This window comes from Varroa destructor, unplaced genomic scaffold, assembly GCF_002443255.2.
Source record: "Varroa destructor unplaced genomic scaffold, Vdes_3.0 BEIS01000002.1, whole genome shotgun sequence".
Taxonomy (NCBI): domain Eukaryota; kingdom Metazoa; phylum Arthropoda; class Arachnida; order Mesostigmata; family Varroidae; genus Varroa; species Varroa destructor.
Genome location: NW_019211455.1, coordinates 15,542,830 through 15,558,718, shown reverse-complemented (window position 1 = coordinate 15,558,718; position 15,889 = coordinate 15,542,830). Strand labels below are relative to the sequence as shown.

Here is a 15,889-nt window from a genome sequence, read left to right as displayed (position 1 = left end):
AATGGTTGTCTTATTATTATTTATAGAGGGTAAGTTACATTCTATAACTAACGCGACTGCCCTTTAACCAGCAGTAGCCTAGCAGCTCATTACAGAGATCAATGTTGTCATGAGAATACACGCTACTAACGATTTCGGATGGTAGGCTCATTCATGCAAATGACTCGAATTCATGAAGTAAATAGCGCATAAAATGAGTGCCCTCCAAATAAGCGCAAGCAGTTTTAACGGCTGTCGATTTCTACCTGTTGTCGATGTATGCTCACATCACAAATCCTAGAACAATGTAAGAGCTATATTTGTGTCTAGCGACTTGTGCGCGCGCCAACAGCTGCAAAGCATGTTAGCGTCAGTAAAATAAATAAGCCATGTAAATAGGTGTAAGGCACATATCGAATGGCGGTTCCTCAATATGTCGTTACCGTGAGTTGTGTTTCAGCGACCTCAGTCTACACTCGCCGTTGACTAGCCGATAAACGGTGCTTACCGCCACATTGTCTTCAGCGAATCGCATCACCACCGTTACCACATGTAACCATAAGGTCGCAACGAAGTTCCCGATCGATCCTTTGTACTCTCCTAGTTGTGCTATTACCACCATTGTGCGATTACTACTGTAGTTAGCTGATGAAAACCGTTATTCGACTTTGTAATAATAGACGCAGCAAGCAGCCTTGCCCAAACCGCGGGGTGACTCGTTTGGCGTCGTGCTGTGTGAACTGCTCGACCTGGCCTCCGTGCCAATCCTGTGGTTTCATTCCCCATCTCTCTGTTAAGGGGAATAAAGATATACTGAATATATACGACTGGGGTGTTACTATTTCTAGCAATTGGCCAACTAGATCTAGCTTTCCAAGAGGTTTCTAGGCTTTCGATGATTGAATATCGAAAAGGAACGGCGAGAAGTTTTCTGTGTGAACTGGACGCGTACACACGCACACAGTCTGCCTATTCGCGGGGATCGCTAATGGTCCAGAAGAAAACGGCTTATTGTTACGGCTGAAGCATCAAATCCATGCTAGCAAGCAAAGGCTAACGGTGCGTCGTTGTTACGTTCAATATCTACACCAACGACCGAGGCCGTTGGTATCAACAAACAGTGCGGCTGTAGCCTCTGCGAGGACGGTGCGGAGTGGCGGAGAAATACGGCACACAGGACTTCGCTCCGACACTGCGATGCTGCTGTTGTAACGACTACGTCCGTTTGTTAACCGTAAAGATCTGTGACTAAACGCAAAGGACCTTTACGATCGACCCCTCGGAAGCTTATTCAGCAGCCACTTTGGTTTGGCTTTCTGTTGCTGTCAGCGCTTCGTCTTACATCCATCCGTTCATGAAGGAGATTTCGACCTTCGCACAGGCAGGACCTAGAATGAAGGACCCGGAGAAAAAGCCAGCCGATGCAATAATTTACAGTCTTTTGCTATTCGGCAACTATCGATAGGGTTGCTATTGATAGTCAATATTTGTAATCAGTGTAGGCGTTGGATGAGCTGTGCAGTGGATGTCTGCAATAGTTGGGTCGAGCATTCTTGACATTTCGCGGGGCTATACAGGAGCAGGTACGCGAGATATATGTAGAAATTTCTAATGTGAAGGTAAATTGAGATATTTTGTAATCATAGGTGAGCATTTTTTACCGGCTTATCATAGCCAAATATCAAAATGGCAAATATAATTACTGTTTTGCAATTTGTGGTATGTAAATGTCAGTCCGTTCCTATCGTGAAGTTTTACACAAACCAAAAAAGAAAGAAGTGTCCAACGAATCTATAAACGTATCCACATACATAAATGCAAGTTAATCAACTTTGGGCGTTTTCTCAAAGAACTGCAGTAATAACTGTACCGAAGCGAATATCTGTTTGATCGCCTAGGGCACTACTGAAACCGATACGAAAACGCAATACGGATTCAGGATTAAATGAAAATAGAAATTTCCAGCTGTTAGTTGACATTGGTAAGGCTTCAATGTCCTAACGCATTTGTAGGTAAGGTTGAAAAATAGAACGTAGTGACCTATGACTGTGACTATTATTGACTTAAAAATAGTTACGCTATAATTCGTCATTTGGCAAACCCGTCCATTAGCGAGTGGACGTTCGTTATAAAATGCACTATGATACATCTCTTTTGTCTGTTACAAATTCAAATATTTGTTATATATGATAGCATTTAAAACGTAAACTGGTTTTCGGAGTATTCAACTGTCCCTATTCATATGTATTTCTTCTCTCCTACCCGTTGCGCTCGCTCAAAATTGTTCTTACACTCGATAAACCGAATTCCCAACTAGGCAATAGGTCATACTTTTAATTCACGGAACTCTATCTAGTAAAATAAGCTGTTAGCCTGTAAACCGTTTCGATGTCGTTAGAAGACCTGTTAGCGGAACCTTACTCAGACCATTTGACCGATTCAAGCCCAAGACTAGAAATTGCTTCTGAATTAAATATTGGAGTCAAAATTCAATCAGTTTTATGTATATACGTGCCTTCGGAGGCTATGCATCTTGACTGGCTATGCACGTACATAGAACACATTTCGTCTTTGAAGGAAGAGCTTGTTTCTTTCGACATGTCTGAGTTTTGTCTATATAAATGTATACTATTTATGCGTAGGTCAAGGTTACACTTTGTGCTAAACGCTTAAAGGAATTATGGTGGTTCGAGCTGGGGAAATACGTATCAGGCAATACAGACTATGACAGCGCGTGTTACCAGACCGAGGCATGCACATGCGAATATGCCGGTTTTCCCTTTACATGTAAAAGAGTATTACATGAGCGCAGATGCTGTTGGCTATAGCTGAGACCTTTATGTAATATCCGATACTAAATATACACGTCCTCATTTGCGGGTAATTTTATTAGCACGGACGCATTCAAGACTCAGCATCGCGGTGATTAATGGTGGAAGGCAAATACCAGAGACGAAAAGGTCCAGCGCATCAGCTTGTCCACCATGTCGATTTTGACGACACTGTGAGATTTTACATTGCCCAAGTTCCCATCAAGCACGATGGACTGATGAACGGAACACATAGCAAGATATGACACACTGAATGCATGTACATTTCGCTCGGGTGCTGATAGTTTCATTAAACCTATACATTCGTTAAGCTGAACTTGTGTTTCGCTTCGCATTGCGTATTCGTTTAAATAAAAAAAAAACTAAGGACTAAGGTCTTAGCGTCCCTGCATAATTTGAGTAAACAAATATATCTGTGAGCGTTTATAAGTTGTTGTTACTAAGAAATAATATATGAGGAACTTCGCACACGATTACACTATATACATAAGCAGGCGCACGTAACTTGGAAGTTACGAAGGTTAAGACAGTAAACTGAGTAATAAGAGTTCGCAAATGTGAAGCGAGGGAGTCAAAAATATCCAAATAATTCACTTTGGTCTTTTCAGCCCAGATTTATTCTAGGTAAACTAACAGTTATCCTTATTGGTGATCGTTCACTGCTTTTCTATATCTTTTACAAAAAACAGAAATCTGCCAACGGAGCAGGCTCCGATTTTAGACAAATCCTACTCTGTCCTGTTGTACATAAAAAAAAAAAAGAAAATCATTAGAGTCAGCTAGCTTTGTTAATTCTGCATTTTTTAGTATCTTCTTTGCACTACACATTTGAATTAGTTAATCAGCGCACTTCCATCATTTGAATACATTTTTGAATACTTAATACATATGAATCATTTTGTAGTATGAAGGAAAGACTTTGAAAGTACTATCGCATAATTTCTACACCGTTCCTGTTCGATGAATCGTGCAGGTATCTCATTATAAAACCAGGACATCTTTTGATTATATAAGCTTCTATTGAACGCTTTCCGTTATCTAGTTGAGGGAAACTGTTCTTAAATTTGTGAAATAACTGGCGTATGATATGTTTTCGTGTCTTTAAATAATGCGTTGAATAAAAGAACAACATGAACTTCCTGAGAGCTTAAAACAAGACTGGATAATCTGGCCCTCAATCCTATCCAGATATTTATTCTACGCGGACACTTACTCACATGAAAATAGACACATCGAAGTAGTGTCTCACCCCTTCGACCGACACCCTTTACCCCCTTTCATATGGCTTGCTGTTACCGCCATCATTCGTTCAAGAGCAACAACACCCAAGGCAGCATAATCGTTCGCTAGGTGCATTTTTACATTTAATGGAATGGCAGGAACACTTTGCTACTGTCGCAGCAGGCGCGCAAGGACCAGACCGTTAGCCTGCTCGGTGGCGTCGTTCGTTCGGCGGGCTAACGATGACAATCATTTTTCATGGCCTCTCCACCTAAAAACTGCCAATCATCCTGTTCCTACCGCTGCTGCGTCGTCTGCTATTGCAGCTGCACCTTTCCTTGCTCACTGACTCTTCGTATTCACCGGCAACGAGGTCGGATAAGGCCGAGTGCGGCAGGTCACGAAAAGATGGAACCAAAAGGTGGAGAGTGTTTGAAAGGCGAAGAGGAGATATTGAAAGTGGATATGGAATGAGTTACCGACGGCAGAAGCGCAATGGCGTCGGTGCCGATATCGAGAGCTGTGGGCCATAAGGGGCGAGGCATGGCTGCTTGTAACGGCCGCTTTCGCTTGCTCTGCACAAGTGGCGTTAGCGCCAGTTCGTCATTGGTTGAGCACCTATGTGTCGTGGCCAACACCGATCTCGTTGCTTTGGCTGTTTTTCTCAATGTGTAAGAAACTCGCTCGAGGGCCAGTTCCAACACGGCGCGATGAGAGAGGCAGCGGCAAGCAATTGACCACGTCCATTGCTTCTAGCTAGGTCGTCGTCCTCATAGACTCTCACTGCTGTCATTAAGAATCGCTCCCCCTAAAAACAGCATTATAAGGAAAAATGTCTTTTTCGAGTCGGTGAAGAGCTTCCTACAGGCTTAAAGGCCTGCTCGAATACTGAAGATACGCGTTGGATCCTTGTCTCTGACTGCTCTCGTACATAAATCAGCCGTCGACGCCCGCAGCATGTCAGCCTAGTGCTCCGATGCACCGCTTAGCACGCCGTGTAATATAACTTGAGTGTCACATAATAACCTCTGCGTAAATGCTTCGAAGTTTACGTGTCTTCAGGGTGACGGACTACGTCTAGATGTGCCGTTTGCAGGCGGCTCTCGATGGTTGCTTGACGGTCTTTTACAGCGGGCGAAAATTCAGCTTTTGCAATTCCTCTAGCAGTAACGAGAGAGCTGAATCTGGGGATCGAAGAGAAGAAACAGCCGCTGTCTACCATGGCCTTTTCCGCCGAGAAGTATACCTTGAGTGAATACTACTAAAAAAAACTTCAGCCTGGAAGAGATAGTGTTACTAGGGCGCGCCAGAGTCGTGTTGAACAGTAGCGCCTTGTCTGAGTTAAGAAGTTATAATGCACTTATTTTTCTATGCTTTCGCAGATTTTCAGTTGGTTCTGCGCAGTTTTCACTATGAACGGTCGCTTATATTCGGTTTGCATTGATCGGGCTTGTAGTAGGGATTCCGCTGAGTTCGGGATCAGAAGCCGGCAGGATTTCGCCGATGATATACGGACGTCGTAAGATGTGAATGTCCTTTAGACAGAACCTTCAAAGCTGCTTGTGACATTGGCTAATATTAAAATCGATAATAACGACATCCCGGTCGCGGTATACACTGTTGTTTTAAAAAGTCTGCAGAAGCTATGCTTAGACTTAACTTTTTTTTGAAGTTCGTACTAAACACAACTACATGATTCTGCCCAATGAGAGTTATCTTCAAGTTAGTTCATTTTCTCATTTAGTAATGTTGGGAAAAATGCAATCGCACGTCAAAGATGTAAGCAGCGCTACCAATGAACTTTGAGTAACGGATAATATGTATAACGCTGATGCTTCGGAGAAAGACTGTTTTTGTGAGGGAAAGGGACGCTATAACCGATGCATCATCGGTTTCGGCTCTGATCGGGTAGCTTCAATCGCTGAAATTCAGCATAAAAAGAAACAGCATACGATTTCCACATTTTAATAAATAGACATTAGAAAAGTAAGGGGTGACGGTGTTAAGAGAACGAAATTCTGGCTATGGTCAAAGCGGGACAGTTGTAGACATATGTTCGCTGTCTTTGGAGACATCCTTCAAATTCTACTACGGTCAAATTGTCTATTAATTGATTTAATACAACAACTCGAGATATCAGTGTGCATGCATGTTTGGATACGGATTGCGGATCAATAAATAAGAAACGGCAATGCTTCGAACGTTTACGCTATCGTTCTTACATGAGACTAAGCACTAGCGTGAAGACTATAGCTATATAGAATTTTGTGATGATCATATTCCAATTCATCTTTCGGTAGTCGATACCTTTTGTAGTTGACCAGAATGCTCTCAAAAGGCTAGTTATCATTATGGCCTGTTGGAACATTTACGGCTGGTTTGTTTAAATAGCAAGCAATAACCTTTAGATCGAGGAAGGTATAAATACTTGTATATACTTGCGGCGGTACGGTAAATTCGACAATACGGTCGCTGAACGGTGACGCCCATTTTCGGATCCTCTAAAATTTATCGTAGGGCAGAATTTTGGGTATAGAATAACCTTGTGTGATTCATGCCACTGTACTATTGGTTATCCAGTGCTGTTGCTGTGTATAGAGCGACTGCTAGTAATGGTTTCGTTATCAATTATCTTATAAAACGTTCAGTTAGGTCAGACTTTCAATTATACTATGTGCGTGAGGACGACTAAGGTCGAGTTCCTAGTTTCCTTTCACTTGTGCTAACCCTTTGTTTTTTAGATTATCTTCCTGACGTCTCCAATGAGCCATAGTAGTTCTCGATTAATGGACGTCGACTGTAGATGTCAAGGCTGTAGAATTTGAATAGGACTCACAATCAAGATGCGTTTTCTGGCGGATACTGCATAATGGTCATGTGCAGCGGTCGATCGAAAAGCACTTGACCTATGCGACTTTTATGAACACCGTTAACTCTATGTGTCGCTGACCTATAGAGTTAATGCTGTCTTGTCCGTAAAATAAAAAAACCCTTTCTTCCATCAGCCAACGGAAATAATAAAGAATAGATTTGCGGGAAATGCAATCTCTACGCACATTTAAAAACGTGGTCAAACAATAACTTCGAGTCTATAAACACTGTCACTGTCCAACTTAATATACGTTTGTTTACCAATTTTACGACAAGTTCCCATTTGAAAACACAATCTGAATTGAGCATTTGGGTTTTTAGCAGGCCAATGATGGATTGTCCGCGTAGCGTACTTTGGTGAACCGACCGCCGTGTCTCATTCCTTCTATTTGATTTTCCTTTTTGCCCATCGCTCAAATTTTTTCTTTGATTCCTTGTCCTATTCGACTAATTTCATTTTCCATGTTTTCCTCACTCATATTAGAAAGGCACGCACAACAAGATACGGTAATAGGTAAATGGTGTCGATCTGGGCCGTGCTGGCCCATTAAATGGAACTGGAGAATGAGTTAGGTCGAAGATTTGACAGGCCCCGTGTCCTCCGATTTCCCATCACTGAGGAAGGGGAGAATGCGCACTTGCCGTCTGAAATGACTGTTCCGCTGTAGTGCTTCGAACCCATCGGTAGTACCGGCCAGAAACACGGACGCATTGAACGACGTCATAAAGAAAGCAGTAAAGAGATTGGAAGACGAGGTTTCTCATTTATACCCGATGCGTACCTCTGAAGACGGCAGCGGCACAACCGAAGAACCCAATAATATTGCTCGCCGCCATTATACATATGGGAGGCACGGGAGCAGGGTGGGTTCAATTTGACTCGTTCTTCGTTTCGATGCTTTCATCGGTACTGGGTCTCTTTCGGTTTTGAGTTCAAAGTCCAATGAAGCTCACTTGCCCTAGCCTGAGCTATCGCTCCCTATCGGATTTTCGTTCGTACTGTACTCCAACATGTCGAACGAAACGCCACGAGTCCTATTCTTTCCGGGCTGCGTTGCTGTAGAGCGCGCTGTGAAGGCTTGAAGATTGCAAATGAAAGTTTCAGCTAACCAATCGACACTTTATCCCCATCGATTGTGGAAGATCGAAAGCGTTGCAGCTGGTACGCTTCGCTCACACGTAAGGGGCTCTATGTGTCTATACGCACACGTAGATATAAATTCACGAAGTGTATATGTATGTGTACGCCTGTGTGTGACTATGGACGATCCTACGCATGTGTAGCTATATTTGAAAGAATATGCGTTTAAAGAATCATACTTATGACCGAAGAAGATAAATAATGTAACTTACACTATAATTAAACATTTCTTCCAGACTTCGGTGTATTCATAAGTTTAGAAAAATGTTTCCAGTTACAGGAAAAGAGTTCGAGAATATTACGTTGTTTCGTGTGACACAGTTTGTACTTCGGCGTGCCTACATGCGTACATTTTAGAGTTATGCGTGCTGCTACACAAAAAGTCCCATTCACATGTATGATAGTCCTAGTTTTCCTTCTGACATGGTACAATATTCATCCAGCGTAGAAACAATGTAATGAATTGACATTCAAAACGGCTTGTATAGGCAGGCAATTTAATACTCATGCGACCCGAAACGACTCTAACGTCTACGCATTTCGTTCGACCTCGAACGCCTATAACATATATATATATATATATATATATATTGTAGGTTTGTGTATGTGTAAAAAAGTGCACTAAAGATGAAGCTTCATTCGCAAATAATAACTTACATAGCATGTACAGTTCACGAACATTTAGTTATTAAGGTAGCGTTCATTTGAAAAAAATGTCATTTGCGAAACCTGGACTATGATACCGAGCAATCTTTTAATGGAACAGATTCTATGTTCCATTCCGGTTGATTTTCGATAGGGCGTACACGCTTGGCGAGAGTGAAACCAAAGAGGTCGATACTAACTATGAGTCGTATAGTAAATGTGTTGATATTTCCTGCTTATGTCGCAGTTCATTATTTCTCTGTTGCTATGCTACCAATGTTGATTTTTCGTCGTTTTGTTTCCTTATAGTGAAAATTCCGCCATTTAAGATGTTCCAGCTTTTCCAAATTCAAAAGTCAACCAACTCCACTGCACAGAACTAGATATTGCCAGAATAACAGCTTACACGGACGCTGTAGGTCGGAGATTGTTCTCTCACTGCTAAGCAGTAAGGGACACACAAAGTTTTGTAATTACTGTTATTTTTCAGTGAGGACGTGCACCCTAACTGCTGCGTTTAAGATTGTCGTACCCTATGGATTTGTTGCTTAAACGGACCATCGACTTCAATCCACTGCCCTGTCCGAAGCCTCGCATAAACTTAAACGAGCCGCACTCCTCACTGAACTATACCTTTATTTTAAAGACAGTCGTTCTTTTTCCGATATACAAACACTTGTCTGAGAAACATATAGTCCGTTTTAAAGTCTGACAGTTAACGCCAATTCGAATGAGGCCAAAGCAAATATACTTGCCTAACATGTTTTCCTACTATACAGATTGTCTAACGAGAACTTGTTCAGACATGACCAGGCTATGAAAATTAGTGACATAATAATGCGCGTTTAAATAAACCGGTTGAATTTAAAGTATAAAAAAAAGAAAATGAATTAAACATGATCGGCTTGTTCGTCCAGGGGTCAAATGTTACTCTAGTTATGATGAGATTTTCCCTGCTATTTGTACGGTCGTATCTCCGGTCTTGGTATCGGCGTTGTTTTCACGAAGTAACGACAGTTCCCAAAGAAGAATATTGATTGTATGTAAAACACAGTATATATATATACACACATACCCTTTTATGATCGGAAGGTTTGTCTGGCCATAAGTTGTTCCCGCGAGGTTTAACTTTGTCTTCATATAAATCCCACCAGTCGATATCTATAATGGTTGCTAATAAATGTCGCTAGCTGGTTTCGCTTTGCCATTGCAGGGTTTCCAAAGAGGCCAATGTATATCGCCTTGTTTGCTGTATTGGCTGTCTTCTTGATATAGGCCATTACCATCTATCCAATGTGAAGTATCTCAACTTTAAGACCTTCGGTAATTTGTGTTTTCCTCTATCACGAAACAACGTTAGAAAACGTTATACTAGGACCTGCAGACGATGCTATAGCGCTGTCGACGAACTAGTTCCCCTGAGCTGGAATAGTTCGAATGATTTAAATTACGATGTTGATTGTCGAGTTATTTCCCTGACCATGTCTGCCACTTATTGCCTAGCTCTTCGGCTGATTTCGACATTTGTATACATAATATGGGTTAATCAATTAAATCTTTTTTAATACTTGTACATATCGTCTTTCGTTGTTTCGTATATTAAGAAGGAGACAGATGGCGCTTCGGTTTATAACAAAAATATTTCACTGGAACCCGTAGTGCTCATCATCCTTATAATAATAATAAACTGCTGTATTTTATATCGCTAGCAGTAGAACGCAGACAGAATGCCCTATGCGTGCTGTCGCCTGCCATAAGATGGTCTTATTTGTGACTCGATCTCGTTTGCGAGTCACAAATTCGTGAGAAATCTAAATGTACGCCAGAAAATGTCCCAGTTCTTCGCACGTGAGTTCCAGCTTAGACAAAATCTCGTATTTGAACCCCTTTTCCCCATTTCTATATCCCTACAACGACGCATTTTTAGCGGTCGTGGCAGTACACCACAGTATCTCGTTGAATGTGAGTGAATCGGATCGTTTTTCCAACGTTCTTGGATTCAGTGAGAGGTCGCTGCTGATCGTCACAAGGTCGTGTAGATATGTCGGGCAGAGACTAGCGGTGTGCTATCAAAGAATGATCAAGATAGATAATCGATTATGATCGAGGAACAAGATGCACTGCACAAAATAAACCAAATTAGGCTAAAAATCACAATGGGCGGTCTTTTGGGACGATAAACGCTTTAGGTTAACTACGTCGGATGAAATCAGATGTGGGCTTACTGCGCACCAATGGGTGTTTTCACACCAAGCAACGTGCGGATGTAGAGTGCACCATTTTGTATTTTATTATACATAAGTAGGAAAGTATCTCGAGTGAAAACGCTGTCATATTAGTAAAGTTCGCTGTTTGGGAAAAGCAAGATTATTTTGTTTCAATGGCCATAATGCATATCTTATGAGAAACAAAGGCAAAAGAAGCTGATGAATACTAACTGAGGTAAAATTGAACTTTGTAGCTTACTCAGCATCAGCGGACGCGCACGATTCGACGACTGAACTATTTATAAGTACGCAAAATGTAAAATTGTTGACTTCCACAACCATAATTGGATATACATGCCTATGGTGTTCGAGTAAAAGGGTTCTCATATATCAAATCTGGTCGTGCTGCGTTTGTATTACAAACGCTTACGACCTGATATGGTATTGAACTCGAGTAGGTCGATAGTTTGTGCTGCTTATATTAATCGGACCGGATGACGGCCTTCCACTCGGACCTGAATCCCCTTTTTGTGTAGCAATGAATGCTAATCAAGATAGGCAGGCCGTAGCTGCTTTGCTACATACTGTTTCCAAAAGTAGAACAAACGAATGATTCGACATTATCGGACCTAATAACATTCCTGGATACTTTTTAGGCCCAGTTTCATTGAAGACACTCCGGCTGAGACGAACGCTTATTAATTTATCATTATTAGGTTAATTTGTTAGAATACTTGATTGCTGAAATAGTTGAAAGTAAGCAATAGAATTAAATAAACAATGAGACGATTGAGCCACGTGCTGGTTGAAGCGCTTAAGGCTCACCTGTGCTGTTCTTGAAAAGCTGAGGTGGCAATTAATTTAAGATATTAGCTTTGCTATTTGCAGTTTTCGAACCATGTTCCCTAAAATAATCGACTTCACTAATTACATGAAATAATAATGAAATTATCGTGAAACATAATTGGATAGCAAATAATTCCATACTACGTACACCAAAACATAATGTTTTTATTTTTCTTCGTTTTTTTCTCTGCTCGTAGTGATAACAGGCTTGGATACCACCTGTGATTTCAGAATCTGCAACTGACCACATTGGATTTGGCCAATACGGTGAGTCATGCGAAGACTTCAGTTGCTTGCAATTGTCAAGTTGTCTCTCGAGGTTTGGCCGTGTTCAAAATCGACATTTATTTGTCCATTTGTAGAAGTGGTTCGCTGTCCTTCCTGGGCTTCCGAGCGTTATTTACTCTCAATTGTCTTCGGCAGATACAACACGAAAAAAGCCTAGAAGACTGTCCACTTGCCTTGCAAAATCTGCCACTGCTTCCCAGAACAATTGCTTGCCGATTAGAACATCCTCAGAATATGCTTGCAGGTCGTGCAGTGTTCAGAAAAAGCTGTCTGTACAATTCTAACACATTGGTCCGTTGACGTTGATTTCTATGAAGTTTCGTTCTTGCAGATGCACATTGTTATAGACATGAAGAGAGATGACACCTGGCAGTGGCTTTAACTATTGTTGACAGGGGTGTTTATGTCCAAGACGGGCTTCAACTTCGATTCAAGTTTGCATTTCATCGTTGTCGAACAAGTTCGTATTTTACCTACCTATCCCTAAAGGCTGTAGTCGATGGCGCAGACGTTTCAGCATTTGGGGCCATTGTGAGATTAGACATTTGTTAGTCTATGTCAATGATAGAAAATTTCAAGCGTTTGGAATGGTTGTCTCTCTGAATCGTGTACTCGAAAATGTAAAAAGCACAGTTAGTTCGTTTTCCTTATTCAGTGTAGCACAATTGTGAGGCAAGCTATCGTAGAACACTTGTGTCAAGTTATTTCGGCGCGTATCCAATTCTGTTATGTAGCAGTTAACAATGCTATCTTCAATGATGGCATGAGTAAATGCAATGAGATCCTATAAACCGCAAGCAAAACTGGCAAAGCGACGCTCTTAGTTAATTTCTAAATATATCGATGTTTGGGTGTTTCCACAAAGTAGCCTTTACATGCCGTTCAATACGCACGGCGCACGATGTGGGAACAAATGACGTACGCAATGTGTCACCGCAACTCCATTTCAACTTGTCCCTTCACTCGGTCGCACATACGAGTCGAATACATAGAAGAAGCCATGGAATCGTCGTCGTCGTCGTCGTTATTCTCAACATTTCGAAATCTGTATTCTTATGTTGGAAAGAAAAAGTCGAGTTGGCTAGGAAACGAAAGTGATTCTTAAACTGCGTTCAACGGGATTGCCTGGCCTGCCTTACTAAAGGAAACTTCGATGTGATCGTGGCAATGATGGCACCGAGGCAATCCCTCCCGAAGAAGTGGATTGTCTGCAACAGGCGTATTTGTGGCTTCGCTTGCGGCCGAACAAGACGCGGTGTCGATCGTTTCTATAGTCCGGCATAGCTCAGTTCAGCCAATGCGCCTCTTCAATGGCTATGTGAGCACAGGGGCGCCAGGGCTGAAGTAAATAACGTAGCTTTACGACTGCGTATACACGCAGACCGCGAAGCGGAGCTCAGGATGATATTGGCCCTACCGCTATCTGTCTTGTGCTTGACTTGGCTTTTTCTGCAAAACGACGAGGATCATGTAAGAATGCAAAGCTCATAGATAGGGTCTGTAAGAGATCTGATTTAGAAGTGCAAGAAGCTCGATCGCAGCGTGCGGCAATGGCGGTGGAGGGCTGGGAGGAAGTGAAAAAAGGAGAACCAAACGGCTAAAACGTGTATACACTCTTCTGTTGATACGAATAGGACCTATGCGAAGACGCAGGATGCCGACTTCACCGGCGACTGCAGTGACGATGCTGCAACGCACCAGGTGGTCGTGCAGCTCGTAAGTGATTGTTGGATTGCGATGCCGCGTGAGTGACGCCGCGAGATTGCGAGTCAAAATGGAGTGCAAAGCCGTCCAAATATTCACACCGCGGATAGTGACGATGATATAGGCGGACAGCGAAATTACAGAAGTATGAATTGTTTGCCTCTGGAGTGCTGGCAGGCAGCGGAGCAAGGCAAAAATATTTGTTTTCAAGTTAACGCATTTCAACTTAACTTCATGTGCGGCTCAAGTTATATTGCTATATGGATAGAACTGGTAGGTTTTTAATCAGGCAGCTCTCCAATAAACGGTCGAAATAGGGGAAGGGATCATAAATAATGCTGTAATTGGAGGCGCATCTCTGGTATGAGTTTTTGAAAATTAAACCTGCACATGATCGAGATGAGGGGTCCAGTACGAGCATTTGAAGGGAACTCAATTGCTAAAAGAGGAATCATCTTTCAAAGACGCGTCAATTTAATTAACGGAGTAAAAAGTTCCACTGATGCAATCTAAATATTTATACTAAACTGAGTAAATAAAATTTTTACTTCTATTCTTAAACAGTGCGTATAAAGCACCTGTCATGTATTTCATAGTTGTACGAGAACCATCGAACTGGCATCCTATTGGCAGGACTAGAATTCGGCAGTGGCGTCAGGAAAACACTTGCGCTCACTCGAAACGTATGGTTTAGAAGTGGCCAAAGGTGCTACCATACGCGCATATTTCTAGAAACCAATAATCATATTTTCCCCTTGGAAGAGTTCTAGAGTACAAAAGAAATGCAGCAACCGCAAAGTCTTAATGATGGATTCTACAAGATAGGCTTCTCCTGTAGTAACAGGATTGCACAACGAGCAATACGTTCAACGAACGACTTGTGTTCAGTGCTGACTGCGTGTTGCTGGGCGCCATACTCGTTCAGAAGTAGAATTCCAAAACGTGCGCCAAATGGGTGCGCTAATCTTTTGCGAACAGCTGTTTTTGCCTGCGTCCTGCTTCGTTTTCAGCTCGTGGCTTCTCAGCGTTCTTTTTCTCCCCACAAGCAGCGAAAATTGCATAGTATGAGATAGAATGCTTCATGTTTTCAAACGGTCCACCATTGGTAGCTGGCGAACCCTAGGTAATGGCCTCACTCAAATATATTTATTGAATGAGTCCGACCGGAGTCATTTCCGGCCGGCGATAGCGTACCGTTGCCCTCGAGGCTGTCGACGCTGTTTTTGTTTGAAATGCCTCGCTGGCAAGAAAATGCGACGAATCCTTCCGTTTTCCTAATAATGCTCACAGTAGTACATAGACCGGCGAGGAAACAACAAAGTCAGTGCCAGTTTCTGCTAAACAGGACAGGGCTGATTTCATTGCAGACGCATTTTATCCGGTTCAGCTTGCATTCTTATAGGCTCGTTTGTAACAATACACTCTAGATGGCCGGAAACAAGCGTTTGCTTCGTTAAACGTCTGCACAGCCGAGTATAATTACTGTATTCTTGAAAAAGAAAAGCTGTTTAGAGAGAAACAATAAATCGGATTGCGGGAATCTCTCCCTTCAACGGGCTTTGTAAAGTAGAACGATTTGCACGCCTTACGAACGGAATGAAAATTACTGACAGCGAATTTTTTTGTGAAAAAAACAAAAGTAAATGCAGATAAAGATGAATGCTAACTGCCTATGGGAGAAATACTGTAAAAGGGAACAAATCATCCGAGGCATATAGTTGCTCGACAGGGAGCGGACACGGAAGTTCTGCACCGAATACGAAACATGACATTACGGTTTTTGTATGACAACATGAAAACAAGCTCACCTAACAAAATGGCTCCTTTTTGATTGGGACTGTAGACGGAATTAAAACATTATCGAGAAAGAAATCGATTGTTTCAACGGACGATAGCGCGTGAACGTATTTTTCGGACAGTTGCTAACCTCTGCCATTTATGTCTGGGCCAGCTGCCAAGCAGAAAAACTAATCCCTATGAATCTGAATGTATCTCTATAGCCTATGTATCGTTCTAGCTAACTATAACATTTATAGATAATGCTAATAGTACAAAGTTTAGTGCAATATGCAGTTCCATTTATTTAATTTAGTTAATTATAATAATATATTTATTTATATATTTATGTAAATTTAAATGGATCTAAGCCCTAAGAG

The 15,889-nt window shown here is 41.9% G+C and overlaps 1 long non-coding RNA gene across 2 annotated transcripts in view; it reads left to right on the top strand.

The window, feature by feature from the left end:
• Positions 1–302: 302 nt before the first annotated feature.
• LOC147757431 (uncharacterized) overlaps positions 303–15,889 on the top strand; it is a 28,696-nt gene continuing 13,109 nt past the window's right edge. The window contains exon 1 of one of the 2 annotated variants that reach the window (XR_015321204.1): positions 303–1,562. This is a non-coding gene — a long non-coding RNA (uncharacterized LOC147757431). The remainder of the gene's footprint in view (positions 1,563–15,889) is intronic. The other variant, XR_015321203.1, reaches the window with a different exon arrangement.